This window comes from Cebus imitator, unplaced genomic scaffold, assembly GCF_001604975.1.
Source record: "Cebus imitator isolate Cc_AM_T3 unplaced genomic scaffold, Cebus_imitator-1.0 Scaffold279, whole genome shotgun sequence".
Classification (NCBI taxonomy): Eukaryota; Metazoa; Chordata; class Mammalia; order Primates; family Cebidae; genus Cebus; species Cebus imitator.
In genome coordinates this window covers 5,211,720-5,234,028 of record NW_016107594.1, presented here as the reverse complement: position 1 = coordinate 5,234,028, position 22,309 = coordinate 5,211,720, and the positions used below count along the sequence as shown (strand labels likewise).

The window sequence follows — 22,309 nt, the reverse complement described above, 5'->3', positions numbered from 1 at the left end:
TTTTTCGAGACAGGGTCTCACTCTGCAGTCCCGGATGGAGTGCAGTGGCACAGATCATAGCTTACTGCAGCCTTGACCTCCCTGGGCTCAAGCTGTCTCCCCACCTCAGCCTCCCAAGTAGTTGGGACCACAGGCACAGGGCACCACACCCAACTAATTTATGTATTTATATATGTATATATGTGTGTATACACAGACACACACACACACACACACACACACACACAATGCCAGGAAGAGAGGCGTAAGCCACCAAGCTGAGACACAGATGATACTTTTCAGAGCCTTTCTCCAGCAACCAACCAAGATCAGTCAGTCAAACCTGAAGTTAATGTATTTATAGCCCTGAAAATAAAGAACTAGAAACTGTTCTACTCAAAAACCTAAGGCCCAGCTTTCTCTCCCTGTTTCCAATGAGCACAGGCTGTGATGCTTCACAGCAGGGAATACCATCTCATTTACTTTCTATTTGTTTGAATAAATCTACTTTTAGTAGCTTTTATACTTTTGGTGAAACAGAGATTGACTTTTTGAGAAAAACGCTATTTTCAAGTCCAGATCACCTCCCATACAGAGTATTCAATGTCAGAACAATTATGTCCTAAGAAGAAATTTACATGAAAAATGAGTCACTGTTTAAATCAGGGAAGTTGGCAAATTAATAAAAGTGAGTGCTCCAGGAGAAACCTTCTGCAAATTATTCACAGTTGCTGCCAAATGCCTTGCCAACCTGTTTGAGACTGAGTACCATTAAATATCGTGCTTTTAATACACCACATTATACAAGGCCTGCACCTCAATTGCTGTGTGGTGTGGGTGGTTGGCCAGGGGTGGGGACTAGGGAGAAGAGCTGACCTCCAATCTCATTAACTAACTGAAATAAGGGTATCCATATGGTTTCCAACTGCAAGAACAACAATGTAATTAAGCAGTGGAATGCACTGAAAGCAGCTGAATCACTTCATATTTCACAACGGTGAGGTGGGATTTGTTCACAGCTAGAGGCATGGAGGCTACATGGGTCTGTCTGCAGATTAGCCAATTCTCTTATGGCAACAACTTTCCAAGTAGATCTTGGCATTGTTTGCTTCTGCCAGATGACTCAAAGTCTATTCCTTGAGGCAACTTTTAGAAGGCGTTGGAAGCATCAGAAAGCAGCCTGAACCTACAAATCCACAAACAAGTATCCCTCTCAGGAAAAGGCCACTCTGCCTGTCAACACCGAAAAGGAGGGAGGCCATTCAGTAACAGTGGAAGGGGAGATGTTGATTACAATGCACACGTCAAGTCGCTCTATGTTTGACCAGCACAATACATAAAATTGTAAGCCATCTGAAAGTGAAGTTCTTTTATAAAAAATTTTTATTTCCATAGGTTTTGTGGGAAACAGGTGGTATTTGGTGACATGAGTAAGTTCTTCAGTGGTGGTTTATGAGATTTTGGTGCACCCATCACCTGAGCAATATATACTGAACCCAATTTGTAGTCTTTTATCCCTCATCCATTTTTCTGTACATTACCTTATGGGGAATTTATCTCTGGAAAGGCATACAGAACCAGGCTCAAAGGATACTCAGCCAAGAATAAAACCTAAATCATATCCCTGAAGATACGGCTACTTCCACACTGGGCACAGGTGCACGCTCTCACTGAAACACAGAGCACTCTTCCAAGGAGGCCTCTGATCTCTGGGTTCAGATCTCTCTCCACGGCACTGCCCTCTTTCTTCCCTTTGCTCAGAATCAAGTCTAGAAGCGCTATACCCAAATGGAACAAGCCAGGGCATACCTGGGCCGGAGTTGCCAAGAAAACCTTGGAAAACAGTTTCTGAGTTCTCCCTTAGACACGCGAGATTCATAAGGGAATAATTCCCCCAAACATAATAGAGATTTGCATATGTCAATAGGTGAGCAGTGGCATTACAAGTGACTGTCACATCAAGGAGAATTAGGGCATCATCCTCTGTTGATCACAGCAATTCAGCACACGCATGTTGCTGTATTGGGTCATTAATGCTTTTGCCAATGTGCCTGTTTCCTAACCCTGGACCCTGACTCCTAAAGAACAGATCCAGGTTTTCATCATATTTGCTTCCTCTGTGTCTAGGATGGTGCCTGGTACAGAGGAGGTACTTAATGCCCAATTGCTGCGCCGTTGTTTGAGAAGCATGAGCTCTCAGTGCAAGAGGAGCACAGGTCTGTCTCTGTCATTACACATCTGTTGGGTGTTTGTTGACTACTCAATTCAACTGTCTCATCTTCTCAACCCAAGGTTCATTATACTTGAATCCTCATGTTGCATGTCTCCAACAAGTTTGCAAAATATTTAGGACTACTATTTTTGCTTTAAAACTCTCACCACATTAATAAATATAGCATCCGAAAATGTTCTTGCTGGAAAATGTGACCATCTGGAAAGTACTCAAGCATTTTCTGTGTTTTCTACCTGGATTTCTTTTTTTTTCCCCCATTTATTTATTTTATTGCATTTTAGGTTTTGGGGTACATGTGAAGAACGTGCAAAATTGTTGCATAGGTACACACGTGGCAGTGTGATTTGCTGCCTTCCTCCCCATCACCTACATCTGGCATTTCCCCCCTTGCTATCTCTCCCCAGCTCCCCACCCCCCACCGTCCCTCCCCTATTTCCCCCAACTGACCCCAGTGTGTAGTGCTCCCCTCCCTGTGTCCATGTGTTCTCATTGTTCAACACCCGCCTATGGGTGAGAACATGCGGTGTTTGATCTTCTGCTCTTCTGTCAGTTTGCTGAGAATGATGGTTTCCAGGTTCACCCATGTCCCTACAAAGGACCCAAACTCATCGTTTTTGATGGATGCATAATATTCCATGGTGTATATGTGCCACATTTTCCCTATCCAGTCTATCGTCGATGGGCATTTGAGTTGGTTCCAGGTCTTTGCTATTGTAAACAGTGCTGCAGTGAACATTCGTGTGCACGTGTCCTTATAGTAGGACGATTTATAATCCTTTGGATATATACCCAGTCATGGGATTGCTGGGTCAAATGGAATTTCTATTTCTAGGTCCTTGAGGAATCGCCACACTGTCTTCCACAATGGTTGAACTAATTTACACTCCCACCAACAGTGTAAAAGTGTTCCTATTTCTCCACATCCTCTCCAGCACCTGTTGTCTCCAGATTTTTCAATGATTGCCATTCTAACTGGCGTGAGATGGTATCTCAATGTAGTTTTGATTTGCATTTCTCTGATGACCAGTGATGATGAGCATTTTTTCATATGTTTGTTGGCCTCATGTAGGCCTTGGCTGTTCTCCTTGAAGTCAACCCAAAGTCTAGAGACCAGTCCTTGGGGATGTTCTGGAAGAGACAGAGTTACCTGGAAAGGCAGTAAGACTCTTCCACTGAGGCTCTGGGAGACCCTCCCAGCTGAGCTGAACACTGGTTTATTCATCTTTTATCATCACACCCTTCCCATTCCCCAGCACAGTTGGGGTTTGCGTTACAAGGCTACTAACTAGACACTAGGCTGAGAGAGTTGCTGCAATTGAACCCTGAGTGGGAACTGAATTACTTTCACTTTAGAAAGCTTGGAGCCAGCTCACATCCATGTTGTCTGCAGCAAAGTTAGGGGAGATTCAACTACGCAAGGTTAGGCATTCATTCCTGAGGGACAACATTCCTGTTTCTTTCCAGAGAAGCAGCTGTTTTTTCCTACCTCATCTTTCTCATCTTTAAGTCAGATTTTTGCACTTGCTTTTAAATCTCATACAAATTACAAACAGCCATGACTTTTATTCCTATATATGCATACGCCGTGGAAAATTTAGATTGCTCAAGCCGACTTCTGCCAACAGAAATAATGTTGTCTTTCAGCAAAGGTTTGCTTTTCTGAAATTGAGTCATCCCCACCCTTTAGAAGCAACAACTTTAAAGAATACACCTGGCCAATATGCAACTCCCAGTATTTTCTCAGGAATGTTTCAAAAATCTATTGTTTATTCTGGATACTGAGAGAGCTAGTAGTCTCCCTTTATCCCCCCTGTACCCTATATTCTGGAGGCAAACATTTCAAGACCCCCAGCCGACGCCTGAAACCACAGATGGTAAGGGACCCAATTGCCATCAATCAGAACATGCTTCTGTTCCTGTCCTCCCCTCCACCCCCAAAATTTAATGGCCTTTCCATCTGAACCAACCACCATGCACTGTGGCTGTAACTATTGCACTCTGAGGTGTGGCAACAAAACTGCACTGTGGCTGTAACTATTGCACTCTGAGGTGTGGCAACAAAACTTGGATGCATTTCTTTTTCCTTCCTCACAAGTTCATGAATAGAAGATTGATTCTCGCCATAGACATTAGGAAACTTGGCATATGATTTTCTCCTTTCCTGGGTTAGTCAAGACCTTTCACCTGTTCACTTAAAGGAAGCACTTTGCAGGTTCTCTTTGACATTTCTGAATTGCCAGCATGACTACTCTGGCACTTTGGGGCCATTATTAAGTAAAATGAGGGTTCCTTGAAAACACAGCATGGTATCATCAAGGTATCATGACGACCTTGTGACTGAGATGGCCACTAGGTGGCGGACAGGCAGGCAGTAGAGACAGGTGGATCTGCTGGACAGAGGGAGGAGCCACGCCGCAGGTGGGACTGAATGGGCGGCCTGAGACTTCATCACACTACTCAGAATGGAACACGAGTTAAAACTTATGAACTGTTTATTTCTGGAATTATTCGCTTAATGTTTTTGGATTATCATTGACTGAAAGTAACTGAAACCTCAGAAGGCAAAACAGCGGATAAGAGGGACTTGCCAACCTTAACAAAGTTTGCTCTTAGGAACTTTGTGTGCTTGTCTAATCTGTGACTTCCTTTAATCCACTGCTTTGAGGTCCCTAAAGGTAGGAATCATGTTTTACTCATTTCACGGCCACATTTCCTCAAAAAGTAATTGAACAGGTAAGACGAGCAGGTCAGGCTCTGCCGATGGCCTTCTCCATGGCTGTGTTTGCAGGGGCAAAGCATGGTAGCAAACAACCTCCAAACACCTCCATGGCTTGAAAACACTCAGCTGAGCCACTTGCCATGCTTCTCATCCACTGCAGGCTGGGGGTAGCACCTGCATCCTCAGGCTCAGGTGAAACAATTTTCCCATGCTGAGCATTGCCAGGCTCGTGGCAGAGGGGGAGGGTGAGGGAACCTTGTGTGGCTTTTACAGTTTCTGCCAATAAGGGGCAGAGTCACTTCCATTCCCATTCCATTGTCTGGGCCTGACCTCAGGACAGGTGGCAGAACCTTTCTAGCCAGGAGAAGTGGAGAGTACCTGGAAGAAGGATACAAACTGCCACCAACTTACAGAGTTAATCCTATGAATTCATCAACACGAGTATACACTTGCCTCACTGGCTATTTTTTTCTAACACACAGAATCATTGAGTCTTGTTGTGGTGAGAGACTTGTATGTCGTGCAGTCCAGAAACGCAACATTAGAAACCAAAGAGCTGGGTAACCTGAGAGCCGAGGTGACCAAGTCCAGAGGGCGGGGCCTGTGGGCCCAGCACACACACCCTAGTGGGGGGCTGTCATTTCTACCACAGCCAACATTGCCCTAGAGAAATCAACACAGGCCCAATGCTGGCAGCTATTCCAATGTGAAAGGAACCAAAAATCCAGCTTTTATGTAATAATATTCTAATCTTTATAACATTAATCAACTGGGGGGAAAAAGGGGTCACAGAACTTTTGCAGCCTGTGAGCCAAATTTAGCCCAAACCTCTAACCGTGCACAAGTTCATACAAATATAACAAAGCCAGGAGAAGAACCCAGAACCCCAGATGCACTTTACTACTGACAGGGGCCTCCAGCCCCAGTGAGCACGGGAACCACAAGTCGAAACACTGAGGTGCCCCGCCAGGCCAGTCAAGGGCATGCTGTGCTTGTGTGACCCATTTTAACCCCTAAAAGCATAATACACCAAATATTGTAAATTCAGTTAAACGAGTTGGATTTACACCGGTCCTTCCTGATACACGCTGAATCAGGTCTTTTCCATTATTCGCTCCCTTCTGTTGAAAAGAGTCAAGTAAATATTTAAAATCTCTTACCCAGGGGCCGGCAGATTATGATCCAGAGTCCAGCCGGTCCGCTTTTGTGTATAAAATTCTCATGGAACAGCGCTGTGCACCTGCCACGCATGGTCTGTGGCTGCCCCCATGGACACGGCCACAGAGCTGAGTCCAGCACAGATCTCAGGGCCCACAGAGGGAGGTGCCTTTCCGCTGTCATGCCCACAGAGCACCAGCCATCGCAGCCGCTGAAACCTTGGAACACACTCCATGCCCTGTTGGCTTCTTCACAGAAAGTGGATAAAACTGGGTCTTTACAACCTAAAGCAGGCCACGCCAAGGCACTCCTTGGAGACTGAGTCACAGTCCCAGTGACGACAGCACGTCCACAAGATGGGAGCTGGCCGAGGGATCTGCGTGCCGCACACCTCTTCACAGAGCAGGAAAGAATCGTACTGGAAAAGTGTTCCAGCAGCACATCATCTCCTGAGAAAAAAAGTCAGGGAGCCAGATCAACCTTGAGGGTTAACGTTACTTGAATGTGAGCATAATAAATACTCAGCATGTCTCCTAAGACCTGGAGTATCATCAGAGACCAAACTTGGAAAACCACAGAGAATGACGCCCAGTTTCTGAGAGTCATTCCAAGCTTTACAATCAGCCCACAACCACCAAGTCCCAGGAAGCCTGGCCGAGACCGCGGCAGGTCCTGACATGCAGCATCAGCCTGAGTCTGAGCCCCGAGGAAGCTTCTGCTGCCACAATGTCTGCGTGTGCTCATAGCTAGGGTGCAGGCCCAACCACAGTGGACCAAGGGTGGACTGGAATTTCGTCTGGACTGGAGGGCTGGCTCAAGTGGGGATGACTTTAAGGAGAACAGAAAGGAAAAGGGAAGAATACAAGTGTCCAGCTGGTTCCCAGAGCCAGGAGGGAACAACGCATCACAGACAGAATTTCACAGACACCGCTGCCGTCCTCCAGCCACACCCGCCTGCTAGCTGTGCTGCTGGCCTCCCCTAGGCTTCAAGGGTCCAGGATGCTGCTTCCTTAAAACCAGTGATTTTCCTCCAGAAACCTGGTTCTTTCCAGGGTTCCAGACATTCCTGATGTTCAATTCCTTCAGGTTTGGGGAGGAAATTCCCACAAAGGCATCAAATCTCGGGATGTCAGTAAGTGAAACAGGCAATTGGCTTGTTTCATATCCAGCACTTAATAAAATCTACTGGGCAAGGTGGAACGCATGGCTGACTCCAGATCATAGCAGCAAGGAGACAGCCAATGAAGCTCTGGAGGGTCGGCATCCACAGCTTGAAAATAGGGACTCAGCCATGGAGAGGCTCTGTCACCCCCAGCTTCTCTGAGAGTCTGACTCCTGACTCTCCCGGCCATCCTTGCCCCCTGAGCCTTACACACAGAACATCCCTGGGAAGATCCAACCAGCTGCACCGACTTCCTTCGCTGTCCCAGCCCCACAGACATGTAACTGAGAGGGGACATGAAGAGTGAGCTTCTAGCACGTGGGCACAGGAAGCGTGAATGTCAGCAGCAGGAGAGGGAACCACGGTTTCACTGCCTGCCGGCCATGGAGGCCGCACCCAGGGTGGCTCACAGGGCATTCTTGGCATTATTGGCCTCCACACCTTGTTCTCTCCATGCCAGGCGCACGCGGTAGGACCCATGAATCTGCACATTTTCACTGCCATCATGTAAGCTACTCTGCCCAGAACTGTTTTTAATTTTTAGAACTATTTTCTAATCTTTTCATAAATTTGAGACAAAGAAACACTTCAAGCAATTCTTGCTATAAAATAATGGCTAGCATTTTTGCAGCACGGAGGCTCACAAAACACCCCATTCACATTGTCTCACTTCACCATCCTAACAGCCTCTGAAACAGCCATCGCTGGACTTCACTGCGTCTAAGACGGCATCTGCTGAAAAACACAGCAGTATGTTACATGCCACTGAGAAAAAGAAAACACTGCTGTTTAGACCACAATACACAGTGACTTGGGATTGATGAAAAGCAGCATTTCCCACACTTTCCAAAGGAGGAGATGGAGGTGGCACTGCTGGGTTTTCACTTGAGCCTGCAGTCTAAATGATGCACAATGCACTCTGCAACTGGTCCCTGCACACAGCAGGTGGACACGACAGCTTCCTGCGCATTCTCCTGGGATGCCTGACACAACCAGGACCCTGGGGTGAGAAACTGAGTTCCCAGTGTGGGAAGAGGAAAGCCTCCTCCTTGCCTCTGGGATCTCCCCTCCCCACATGTCCCGCCAAAGCAATGCCCTTCCTCTCAGTGTTTCCAGAAGCTAGTAACAGTGACATACCTAGAGGAGCGACAGGCAAAGACTGGGAATCGTCTCATTGTCCAAGACCGTGGAACCCATGTTTACAGTTTCCCAGACAGGGGTAAAGTAGAAGGTGATCTTCCCAGTTCTCTGAAAGATAGGCTTCCTGGCCCCACTGGTGGGCAGTTCCTAGGTTCCACATATGGGGAGCGTGATCCACACGTAGCTCAGAAGGACAGGAAGGAGAACCCCACCAGGAGCATGCGTTGCAAGAACCCCAGAGCCGAGGCCGGTCACCAACTCTCGAGTGGGCGTGTGCAGGTGTCCTTGTTTCCTGGAGAAGGTGGGGTGCTGCGGCAGGTGTCCTGGTTGCTAGAACGGCTCTCCCATGCTGGTCCTCTAGCATCTGCCATGCGACTTCCTCCAGTGCATGGAATGTAAACAGAAACCACCAGCACATCAGCTCCAGGTGGAAGTTTCTGAGCCTGCAAGAGTCTTGTGTGTCCACAGTGTCCGAGCCCCCCACCTGGGTCCTGGGGGACACCACAGAGCAGAGCCCCCAGGTCAAATTTTATGTACACGTGACAAGAGCAAAAAATAATGATTTTTCTTTCAAATCACTGAGATTTTTCAAGCTGCTTGTCCCATGGTGTAACTTGTCCCGACGGGACTCACGCTCTTCTCTCCTGTGCCAAGCATCAATATCGATTTTTGGTGAAATTTTCCATGGTGGCAGTGCAAACCCCTGCGTGTTTCCTCAAGTCTATGGACATGATGTCACTCTACCAACAACATTCATGAACGAAATATTAGGGCCCAAATGTTCCCTTGAAGTAACTTTCCAGGACACTGCTGGTGTTGTGTTCACAAGGTCATGTAATCAGGAAATTAATTGCATCTGATGCTCAACAATTTGGAGCAAATCATCCACCTGGGACCTCACCAGACTCTCCTGGTCAGCAGCGGCTTCTGCCTGGAGGCCACTAAGTCATTCCATGTGCTGAAATCCAGCCCTGACTTCTTAATCCCAAGCCCAGTTCTCAGATTCAAGGCCCCGTTTTCTCTTGTATTTCTGTATTCTAGAATGTTAGACTAACAACTTAACAGCCAAGGACTCAGACATAATACGACCCAAGGAACAATCAATGCTGAGTGGGGATGTGGGTGCAAGGAAGGGCCCCTCAGGCGCCTGGGCTCAGTGGATTTTCTGACAGGAGCATAAACTTCAATTCTGAGGTTCCTGTTAGAAAAAAAAAAATCATTAGAGAACACCAAAGGCTATAGTTTCATAGCTAAGAAAACACGTTTGGTTCTTTGGAGAGCTTCCACGCAACCATAGCTGCCGCAGAAGCCCCAGCACTTCCGCATCTGTAAATCCTGCACAATCGGGTGGGCCTGTCTCCAAACCTTCCCCATAGAGAAGGACGAGTTTCCTCACTCCAGTGAGAGACCCCCATGGCCAAGCAACAGGGCTGACAGGAGGCTTCCCTGAACCCCAAGAACAGCGTTTTGACCAGTTTAAATTCGGCCATGATTGTGCACTTCGCAAAGCAGGGCTTTGCTCTGTTTCTCTAGTCCCAAAGGATTCCTGAAACGTGGGCCCTGCTGTCACCCAGGCTGCCACTTCCCTGAAAGTCTCTCAGGTGTGACTCTTGCCTGGGAAAAGGATGTCTTCTTCCATTACCTTCCAGCTTGTTGCAACCAGAGAAACGAACTCAAAAGTCTCTAGACTTGTACCTGCCCTGCTGAGAGGCCAGTGGGGAACGCCCCTCCCTCGGCCCTGAGTCTCTGCAGGGCCTCCCCTCCCCCACAGCTTTCCCGCTGCTCTGATAACAGAACCACTGCTTTGCACCAGACCCCAGACCCGGCACTCGAGCTCCCAGGAGACAGGAACACAGGCATTCTGAAACCGGGAGATTGGAACACAGCCATTCCTGACATCCAAAGACAGGAACACAGTCATTTCCAATGTCGGGAGACCAGAACACAGGCATTCCTGACATTGGAAGAGGGGAACACAGCCATTCCCGACGTTGGTTCCTATGGCCTCATCATTTCTCACTCCATGAGCAACACACGCTCATCGAGAGCTGTCTCCACCTCAGATTTCAGATTTGCCTGTTGTACTTCCTCCTCCCTCTGTCCCAGCTCTTGCTCTTCTGCCTCAGTTTCCCAGATGTGGAGAACACAGTCACCTGCCTAAGCTCTAGACACTATCACAGTCCCTTCTTCATGAGTCCTCACTGGGCTGCCCTTCATCCCTCTACTTTCTCAAAACGTAGTGGGAGGAGGAGGAGGCAGGCGGCTTCAGACAATGAAAAAGAGACCGATGGAGCCACAAACACCTCTCGATGCCCAAGGTGAAACGCTGTTCTTTCCTCTTCTAAGTGGCAGCCGCTCACCACTCTCTCCCCTGCAGGCCTTGTGGGAGGCCCTGGCCCTGCTCCCTGAGGAACCTGCAGTGGGGAGGGAGAGAGACCCAGGGAGGTAGAGACAGAGACAGGGACAGGAACAGAGACAGGGACAGAGAGAGAGAGAGAGACAGACAGACGGACAGACAGACAGGGACAGAGATAGGAACAGAGACACAGGGAGGCAGAGGCAAGGACAAAGAGACAGAGACAGACAGGGACAGAGAGAGGGAGAGACAGAGACAGACAGAGATAAGGACATAGTGACAGAGACAAGAACAGAGAGAGAGGGAGAGGCAGAGACAGGAACAGAGAGATAGTGAGGCAGAGAGAGAGACACAGAGAGGACAGCGAGCTTTGAGCTCACACCACCCACTGGTGCATATGGAAGGTCAGGGGGACACAGCAGGCCCGTGGGCAGCTGCGTTTATCAACTACATGAATCTGCCAGTGAATATGGAGGAAAGCATAAACGTCCAGGCTTGCACATACATTATGACTCAGGAATTCTGGTTCCTAGATATTCATCCTGGAAAATCTCTTGTGAATGTTCACTGAAAGACAAGGGCAGGCATGTCCCTATCAGCACTGGTTGAACCAAATGCAGTAACATCGTAGAACCTTAGAAAGGTAAAGAAGAACAAAGCAGGCCACAGAGAACACAGTAAGAATGTAATAGATTTCAGAAATGCTAAAATGTATTGTACAGGTATCGAAACTAGTTTCTAAATGATGGAATACTTTTTTTAATGCTGGAGAGTGGCCACATCTCCCAGGGAAGCAGGAACGCAGGGCCAGGAACGAGCCGCAGCAGCTTGGATTGTTTTCCATAGTTTCAGAGAAACGGCCTCTCCACAGGGGTTTATTTCATCAGTAAGTTTCAAAGCTTCCATATGCTATTACATATGTTCCATATTTACCAATTTTTCATAATAAAGATAATTTTCTTATCTTAATATTACCAACACCTTAAATTGAAGTAACATTCTCCCGAGCCCAATGTGGCTGCCCAGTCATGAGTGATGACAGGAAGCTACTTTCCCCAGCAGTCACAGAGGCCATGGTGAAGGCGGGGCAGGAGGGCACGTCCAGGGTGCCTGACAACCAAGTTGGTGCTCTTCTGACAGGAAGCCCGTGGGATCTGTGTGGTCTTCCAGCTGCTGCTACTGCACAGAATCTATCCAAGGGTCACCCCAGGGCCTCCCTTGGGAAGCACAGGTCTCCAGAAAATTTAGACTCGGAGTCTGATCTTCATCAGCAACCAGACCATTGATGCTGGGGCCACACATGGGACTGGGACTTTATGACCAGAAAGTCACCAAGTTCCAAGGAAATCACCTGTTTTCCTTTGCAAAACTGAACCTAGATCCATCCAAAGATGGCATATAAAGCACAGATTGCCTGCACTAATTCGGTTGGCCATGGTAACTTGAATCCCAGCATCTCAGTGGCTGAGCAAAGCATGGCCGTATCTGTTGCCCACATTGCTCGCTGATGACCACAGTCACCACACATCTTCTCGTGCCAGGGCCTGGGCTCCAGGAGCAGCTCTCATCTGGAAGGCGCCATTCTTGCACACAGCAAGCGAGAGTCAATCACAAAATGGACTTTAATTGGTTTGATCAGCTTTGGCACATACACGTCTGTGCATGTCATACGGTGAGAGCAGGTCCATGGCGAGCTGACCATCACAGGGACAGAACATTATGGTGCCCGCAAGGGACACATGGGGGAGGCGGGCCCTTCTCAGATGGAAAGCAGGTAGTTGGATTTAATAACGCAACTATCGCATCCTCACACCCTCTCTTCTCTTAGTGTTTGAACTAACTTTCAATTTTTCAAAAAAATTTTAATTAAAAAAATTTTCTTTGCGATACGGTCCATGTTGTCCAGGCTGGTCTGGAACTCTTGAGCTGACACAGTCCTCCCAACTCCCCTAGGACGGCAGGCACATGCCACCGTGCCCAGCTGATTTTCACTTTGATCATGCATGAGACCCACTGGTCCTGGGAACCTTCCACAGAATGGACACGTGTGAGATTCCATGTAACAGACACCTGTGAGATTCCATGGAATACACACCTGGTAGCAGGGTTCTGACCACCTGGGCTCGAATCCCAGCACCAGCGCTTGCCAGCTGAGACTGATCTTTCACAACTAAGATGAAGGGTACTCAGGAACTGGGGGAAACAGGCCGTTGTGACTGTACTAAGGGACCAGTGGGTTTCCTTACTTCCAGCTTTTCCTGTCATCGTCTGCAGAGTTCCTGGGGCTCTTGCTGGCATCATGCTCCTGTTAAGAGTGTGCTGTCTTCATTTGTTACTCCCGAGGAGATGTGCAGACACACAGCTGACTTCCCGTTGAAAGATATTTTTAAATAAATACCTTTCTCCCCTATAGTGCAGCCCTGGGAGGTTTTGTCAGGATGTTCAACTAACTGGCAGGTTCTGTTTCCGTGGGGGGAGGTGCACCATTTAAGAGGATTAAACGAATTTGTTTAAGTCTCTGGTATATAAGGCTCAAATAAGCCGTTGTGTTTACTTTAGACTTCACGAGATCCTTCTTGTGTGTTTAAGCAGATGATAGTCCAATAGGTGGGTTCAGCTGCCAGCTGCTTCTGCCATTTGAATCCCAGCCTCACAGAGTTTATTTACAGAGGATGTTTTCTAAAGCAATGAAGCACAATCCTGCATATACAAAAGAAAAGCGATGCTTGCTCTTAGTCTGTGGTTACCTGCAGCCAATGGCCTCCCTATGAGCTATGCCACAGGACAAGTTTCCCGGCAGACACCACACCCCACCATATGGGGGGATTCACACTGACTAATGGAAAAAACACCAGACCCTTGAAAGAGAATAAGGAGAGCATTGCTCTAATACTGTATAGAAGACAGGCTATAGTTGAGAAAACACAAGCCCAGTCTTGTCACCCACGAGGACAATGGAACTCTGGACACAAAGGTCAAAAAGCCTCCTTGAGGTCATGCTGCAAGATCTGATCAACCCCAGGATGTGGCGTCGAGGAGAGAAAAGAGGTGCGAGAAAGGTCCTTGGAGAACAGCCCAGCAATGAGAAGACAAAGGAATGGTCCCACACAGATACCTGACACACGCACATTGATGACACATGCAGGACACGCATGCATGTGACACGCATGTACACAACCTGTGTATGACACACGTGACACATGTGTGACAGCTACATATGATATACACATATAACACCAACATACCTATGGCACATGCATTGTGTGACACACTTGTACACAACACATGCCTGCATATGACACACATGTGTTGACACCTGTATATGATCTGCACATGTAACACCTGGCTATCTATGGCACATGCCTTATGTGACACACATGCATGGACACATGTAAAATGTAGCATACATTATACTTTAATATGACAAATATAAAGTTTCTAAAATAAATCAAATGTTTGATCTCTCCACACAGAGCGGATGTGGAGTTCCAACAAGGCTGCATTGAGTCTGCCTCTCTTTGGACGCTGAGCAGCACTGGAGCCGTCAGTGAGGCGGCCGGTCCAGGACCAAGCCCATCCTTAATGAAAGATGAGGTGGAGCAGCTGTGGGGTATCCCGGCATCGAGATGCCGGGTGTGACCCATAGGACTGTGTGCAGAGCAGAGTGAAGCTGCTCAGAAGCAGAATCTGCCTTGTTGTGAATCCGCCTGAGCTGCCTCTAGGGGTAGACTACTCTCTGGCCCCCAGGCTGCCTCCCTGGTGCTAGCCTCAAAGAAGGCGCTCTCCCACCATGTCTAGGCTGCAGCCCTCACTTCAGACCTGGCCTTGAGCCTCTGCTCAGGTTCCAGGGGCCTCAGACCCTTCATTTTTGTGTGTAAGCGCAGGTCTTACTCCTTTTTTTGCACCCAGGTTTGGTCACCGCCCAGCCTCTGGCCTGAGGACACTGTACACGCAGAGTACAGTGTGCAGAGGTCAGAAAGAGGAAGTCAAACACATATGTCTACTAATTATTTATTTCTTATTCTTCCTATTTATTTATGTACAGAGAGGATCTTACTCTGTCGCCCAGGCCAGAGTGCACTGGTGATCAGGGCTCACTGCAACCTTGACCTCCCAGGCTCAAGCAATTCTCCCACCTCAGCCTCCTGAGTAACTGGGACCACAAGCATGCACCATCACACCTGGCTATTTTTTAAATTTCGTAGAGACAAGGTCTCATCATGTTGCTTAGGCTGGTCTCAAACCCCTGGGTTCAAGCAATCCTCCCACCTAGACCTCCCAAAGTTCTGGGATTGTAGGAGTGAGCAACTGCGCCTGACCACATTTTTCTATATTAGCAGTCAAAAAAGAAGAGGAAGAAAGAACATGTTCAGCTGTAACTCCTAGGAAAAAAATCTGTTTGGTTTTATTACCATACTTCTTGAACAAAGATGAACTAAAAAAAAAAGAAAAGGAAAAGTCACCCGAAGTAAATTAAAAGGACAAAACAACAACTTAGGAGGCTGGGAGAAAAAGCTGTGTTTAGAAAATACAGGAAACCGGGAAGGAAGCTTTTCTGCTGCGTCTGCTCTGGTGAGGGGAGCGTCCACATTGAGGCCCTTCCAGGCAGTTAAGTTTGAAGACACTGGAAGATCCAGATATACAGAGCATGCCTGAACATAAACACAGATTCTTGCTCTTAAACAAAACACTAAAAATGGAACTTAGCAGAAAACCAAACATATCAACGTCCTTTGAGAAAGAATAAGCACGGGGGCGTGGAGGAGAGCCAGGCTGGCCTCAGATTCAGCCTCCCTAGAGCCTGAGACACACTTCTGTGAAGTCCCAAGGGAAGAGGGTGTGGTCCTCTTCTAGCCAGCCAAGTTTTCCTTTAAGTAAAAAGGCAACTGACAATCTTTCTCAAACAATCAAAAGCCCAAGGAAAATCCATCCAAACAACAACAAAAATCAACCAAAGAAATGAGCCAAGAACAAGGGTGGCAAAGTTAAAATTCACCTCAACAGAGAAACTAAGACTGAACCAATGTGGGCATTATGAATTAAGAGAATGTAAATGTTATGAAGTTGAAACTTTAAGTTCAAAAGATGCCTTTATCCTTGAGTTCTGGTTACAAGTCAAGGTATTTTACAATATGGATCTTTATCATTTTTTTTCTTGAAACAGAAGATCAACAGGTACGAATGTTTCATTTTTTTTTTTTTTAAGATGCTTTGTGCACTCGAATCTTTGATTTTCTCTTTTATTTCTTCAGTCATGTTCTTTAAGGTCACCAATCACACACATGCTATTTTCTGTCATCTCCACAGCTACCATCTTCCCTGAGGTCACTGCGGTCATACTACCATTTCTTTTTTCTTTTTTTTTTTTTTTTGAGACGGAGTTTCGCTCTTGTTACCCAGGCTGGAGTGCAATGGCGCTATCTCGGCTCACCGCAACCTCCGCCTCCTGGGTTCAGGCAATTCTCCTGCCTCAGCCTCCTGAGTAGCTGGGATTACAGGCACGTGCCACCATGCCCAGCTAATTTTTTGTATTTTTAGTAGAGATGGGGTTTCACCATGTTGACCAGGATGGTCTTGATCTCTTGACCTCGTGATCCACCCGCCTCGGCCTCCCAAAGTGCTGGGATTACAGGCTTGAGCCACCGTGCCCGGCCATACTACCATTTCTAATGTCATCCTGTGTGACCCCCTCAGATCTGGTCCACGTGTCAAAGGCTGTTTCCAGTCATTTTATTCTGCTTCTTAGGGCTTCTCTGTCGGCTTACACCTGGGGGCTTTTTTCCCTTGCATTTATTTCCCGAGCCATCATAGCTCGTTCTTTCCTCACTCCACAATCTCCCCTCGAGCTCTTACACCCTTCAGTTCTTTTCCCTAGGAGGGCTTAACTAGGCTCCTATTTTTGAGCGATTTTGTTGTATCTTTGGATGAAATTTTCCTTCTTTGCCCTTTTCAGTTTTGAAACATTTTGAAGACAGAAAAAGTACAAATAATTTTATAAAACACATATTCCTACAATCAGAATTAACAAAATATTTTGTCATGTTTGTTTCTCGTCCTTTGGAAAGGGCTCCAGTGAGGTAGAGGGATCCTTAAAAACAACACAGCTACAGCCTCTCCTGTGTTTGGTTTGTATTTTTATATTACTGTTTTTAAAATTTCGCATATCTATATATTTGCGTTTATCCCTGACATACCCCGTCTTTGCAGCATGTTACTGACATGAAGGGCACCGCCCTGCATTGGTACTCTAATCCTCCCTCTTCTCACAGTGTTAATTATCACAACCCATGCCATCTATTTCATTCTACTAGTTTTTGGCTATTCACACCTAGGCTTCTATTTATCTAAAGTGTCCTTTTGAGGGTAGAATGAGGGCAGGAACCCTGTTTAAGAGGGCTTTCCCTAGATGGAATCCCAGCCCCTGGGCTGTGTGCTGGGTGCCTTGTTCCCCAACTTGGGAAGCTACTTCCATGGAGTCACAAACTCCCACACAGGAGTCTGACTCTGAGCTTTGTACTTTTCTGCTGGTCTGTTAATGCCACACTGTTCTCATTACCATACCTTTGTATATATTTGCTTTCTCTTCCAATTTGGCTTTTTCTCAAAAAAAAAAAAAGTTTTAACTGTTTTTTCTCCTCAAACCTTTTAAATGTTATTTTTTAAAATGTTAACAAACAAAAGTCGACAGGATGGGAGAGTAAGCTCCTATGTGTCTGTTCTCAGCATCAAAAAATCACCAAATCAGGCCCAATTTTGTTGCCTCTGCTCCCCTACCGGCCTCTCCTCTTCCCCAGAGTGCTTTAAAGCCAATTCCAGGTCCTACACCACATCATCCATGAGCATTTCTGAAAGTATTTATTCTTGCATATTCTTCCATGTGTGCTTTAAAATCAGTGTGTTAAAGTTCCCATATATTTTGATGCATGTTGATGGAATGTTGACTGAATGCCAAGATGCTGGAGAATTTACTGCTATCCAAAGTCAAATCTTCCTATCCAACATACTGGTGCTTCTCCTCATCGAATTCTTCCTTTGAGTCTTTCAATAACATGTTTGTAGCTCTCTCCAGGAAGGTCTTACATGTATTTTTGGGTTTTGCTGCAATCATGACTTTCATGAATTTTACCGTAGCCATGAATGGCACACCTTTAGGGTTATGTTCCCCATTTGGTTACTGGTGGCATAAATAAATGCTAAGAACTCACTTTACGGCTCTTGTTCATTGCAATCTTGCTGAACTCTTGTATTGATGTAATTTACTCATAGATTTTCTTGAATTTTATATGTACAGAATCATAGCATCTGCAAGAAAATCATACTTTTGCTTTACTTTTTTATTCTTATATTCATTTTTTGTAATTTTTAATTTTATTGCAATGACTTGTGATTTCAATGTGTTGTTGAATAAGAGCAGTAATAATTGGTAGCATTTTCGTGTTCCTGATTTTTACAGGCAGTATATGCTTTCCCTCTACGTAACATCCTTTTCCTGCCTAAGCGTTTGATTTTTCCTGCTGTCTCTGCGTAGCCCTGTGCCCTTCCTGGCTGGCGTCATTCCTCTGGGGAAGGAGGCAGCTCTGCTGAAACAGCCACATCCGCAGGCCTGGCAGGAGGTGGGATGAGGGAGCAAGCTGCGGACATCAACTTGGGCTTGCTCTCCTGAACACCTTCCAACACTCTCATCCTCCTCTTCTGCTCCATCCTCCTCTTCTCAGCTTTCCTGAGTCACTGGTGGGTAGAGGCGCCCTCTTGCACCTATCCACCTCGCCACAGACTGAAACCTTAATCATGGCCATGAAAACAGCTCATGGACTCAGGTGCATTCTCACCTCCCACCTCTCCATTCCTCCTTCCCTGCGGCCCCCCAGCCGTGGTGCCTATCTGCACCCACCACTGGACAGAACCTGGCTTTGGGATGAGTACTCCATAGAGTAGGTGAGTGGGGTGGGCATTCGGGCAGAGTGACACATGGGTTTGCCCCAGACTTCACCTCTGGTAGGGGGTTCCTAGTATTCTCACGAGGGCTGGGCCTAGCAGGGATCAGACGGGAGGACTCTGCCCCGGCTGGGCCTGTTTCTGTCCACCTGCCTGTCCACCTCACTGTCTTTCCCTCCCCTGCCCTGCTCACTGCCCCGAGTATGGGTAGATGAGATGCGGCAGGGACAGAGAACTTGGGCATGGAGGGGCCTGTGACTCTGGGGACTTGGGGAGCCTGCTCAGGTCACACCAAAGCAGGCCCTCTCTGCCCTGCGCCTGGCACTGAGCTTCCTTTCAAGGCTAAAAATCTGGGCTCTATTTTCCATCTGTCTCCATCATTTGTGTTGAGAAGCTCCTAGACGTCTGATTTTCCATGTTATCAACTCAGGACATTTAAACAATTAATGCTTTAGCAGCAGGAAGGTAACTGCCACATATACAGTAAGTGTCATGGTTAGAAAACAAGCAATCAGAAAAAAAATACATTTTGAAAAGAATTAGTGGGCAGGCTGAGTTCCCTATCTTTCACCTGGTAGATTAATGATTGTATGTTGACATGGAGACAGGCTAACATTTTCAAATAGAAATACATATGATTAAATCTCTCTTTTGATGTTTTCTGCAAATTGCCTCTCTAAGGTCTGCTTCCAAAGGGTAGCTCTCCAATTAGAGTCAGAGATTATTATTATGGGGTTAGCAATCACTCCTGCTCCCGAAGCTGACTCACCCTTTAACATGCTAATTAATTAGTAATACATCCAGTGCTTTGTATCATATTTGACCTTCAACGTGGTATTCCTTTCTAACTGGAATCCTTTCATGCCATTCCAAAGAAATGGAGACTTTGTTCTGTTTCTGACCTCTCCCTTCAGAGGCCCCTGTGATGTACCATGAAGCTGGGGAAGTTCAGCCGCTCACGTGCACATGCCCCTCTCTGGTTCATTCTTTCTCAGAGGCTGATGACTTAATAAGCTCACTTTAGTTCGGCAAGTTTACCAATGCTTCTCTTAAAGCAGTAGCTTCTGTGTTTGTGACAGTTTGGTATTGTTATTGAAGTGGACCTCACACTAGGGTCAAGAATTCCTAAATTGCTACCTGATGGTCACAGTGAAGAGAGTACCTGTACTGACCACGTCTGCGCCCCATGGGGTCGGTGTAACTACTTGCAGCTTCACTCATGTCTCCCTCCCCTGGTCTTGGGAGAAGGGCAGAGGAATGTCAAGGCCACAGGAAACAACAAAGAGGACCAAGAGCCTGCGGGACCATGGGGAATCTGGACACAGCTCTACCAAGGACCCTTCCTACCCCTATTTCTCAACTGAAATGCTGTCTAAAATACTTTCATCACTTCCCTGTACCCCTCATAAGTGCTCTGAGAAACTGACATTGGGTCAAGCATACAGAAATCATAAAAGTTTAGTTTTGCCTCAGAAATTGTGGTCGTTTTGTTATTTATAGCAACCGCAGAAAGTGCTCATTTGCTCTTGGAATCCAACACTCTTAATAAGATGTCAAGCAATGTTTTCCAGGCACACAGAGTTTATACAGTAGAGGCGGAGCATTTCATTTGTCCTTCTTATTGGCACCCACCTGAGCCACATAGCACCTGGCCATTCAGCACAGGAGGAGCAGAGCATGACACACTGGGACATTCACCAACCTCCAGACGTGGCCCAGGTGGTGAACGTCTGTGTGTGTCACGCTCTGCTCCTCCTGTGCTGTATTCATTCCACAAATGTTTATGGCACAATGACCACACTCGGGGCCTCTGTTACGTCCCCTGTGGGAGGTCAAATGAATGAAATGTGGTTTGGTGCTTTCTTCAGAGAGACTGCAGTTCAGCCAAGACACGTGAGGCACCATCAAGACCACCTTTTACCCAGAGCCCCTCAGGACTAGTGTGGAGATTTGGGGAGCATGGATCTGCCCAGATTCTCCAATTTGAATACAGCAATAACGCTTTCATTTGCTTTACATGCTAACCGAAAGCCCAGTAATTGGAACAAAGACTTTGAGGATTTAAAAGCCAGGTAGGAACCCATTGATGTGTAGCAGGGTTCCAAACCTGTCTGCCCAGGATCAGATGGAAAGATGTTTGATAATGGAGGGTGCAGGTTTTACCACCATTAAAATGAACAACATCTGGTGGAGGTACGTTCGAGAGCTTTAGCAAGCTCTGCAGGCGAGCCTGGGTGCACAGCCTGGCAGACTTGCGAGCCATGTCTAGACCCAGGGTAAAGGCAGTGCTGTACATCAGGGCAACAGGCTGCTTGTTTATGCCCAGACTGCACCCAGAAAATCTGTGCAGGCACAATGGGGCCGGGGCATCCATATTTGAAATAAACAGTATGATACTGCAGGTGACTCTAGTGCAAGCAGCCTGGTGCCAGAGGTGGAGAAGCACCGTGCAGAGGATCCTGAAATACAGGAGGACAGTGCCAGCACACGTGCTGTGGCTGGAGTTGTGCAAATGACAGCTTCCGCTCCACTGACGACGGTTTCCCTCAACACCATCTGAGGCTTAAAAACAGGGCTTCACTTAAAAAGAGCAGTGGATATTTCTGAGTGGTGGAATGATGAGTGGTTTGTAAATATATCTTCCTTGTGTTTGTCTGAACTTTCTGGGTTTTTTTCTATCTTTATCCATTTATTGGTGCAATAAATATTTATTAAGAATATCGTATATGCCACCTACTATATTGTTTCAGCAAAATGATAGTGATTAATAACGTAATAGTATACGAATTAATGTAGGAGTACAACTAAGAAATCTGTCTACTTTCTAGGCTATAATTTGAAAGAGGCATTTTTATCCTCTATAGTTTGGTTCTTGGCCTCCTCATTCATAGAAATCACATTACATACACTTCCCAGAAGTTTGTCAAAGTGTATTTAATCACTAACAAGTGACCTATTTTATTTGCTCCCTTTGAGTTGACCCATCTGTTTTATAAATGTACAAGGTGAGGCTTCCTTTTCCGCCTTTTTCTTTCCCTTATCTTTTTATTTTCTGCAACCTCTTATTGTTCATAACCATATTTCTCTCATCTTCCCTGCCTTGAATCACTACTTAATATAGGAAAAGCTTCATACAAAGTACAGACAATAGTAGCAAATCAGTATCTTAATGTTCTACGGCTGTATTAAACAAGCAAGGAGAATGCCAAACTTCAGCAAGTAAAACAGCATCAGAATCTGCAAATATCTCCATTTACCAACCTTATTTGTGTATTCTTTCAGTTACACTGTGTAATGAACACACTCTTTTGGCCTTGAACAATAGCATGCATAGAGAAGACTGTTCCTATGAGAAATGTGTTCCGTAATTTGTCCATTCATTCATTTATTCACCAAGTATTTGTTTAGTGTCCACTATGTCCCTGGACCTTAGATGCAGCAGTGAACAAAAGAGACAAAAACTTCCGCCTGGTACAGCTTAGGTCCTATGGATAGAGACAGACACAATAAATAAGTAGAAGACACAGCATGCTAAAAGGTGGAAAAATAAGCCAGTGTGAAGGGTCCCTGAGTATGTCGAGTGGCAGTTCTAACTGAAATAGTAAAGGTAGTGCTAATAAGAAGTGG

At 46.4% G+C, this 22,309-nt stretch overlaps 1 long non-coding RNA gene across 1 annotated transcript in view; it reads right to left on the bottom strand.

Annotated features, from left to right (window-relative positions):
• Positions 1-3,180: 3,180 nt before the first annotated feature.
• The window catches only part of LOC119467311, a 27,272-nt gene continuing 8,143 nt past the window's right edge, over positions 3,181-22,309 (bottom strand). Inside the window, exons 2-3 of the long non-coding RNA XR_005195849.1 lie at positions 8,389-9,589; positions 3,181-6,538 (exon numbers count right to left, since the gene is read on the bottom strand). This is a non-coding gene — a long non-coding RNA (uncharacterized LOC119467311). The remainder of the gene's footprint in view (positions 6,539-8,388; positions 9,590-22,309) is intronic.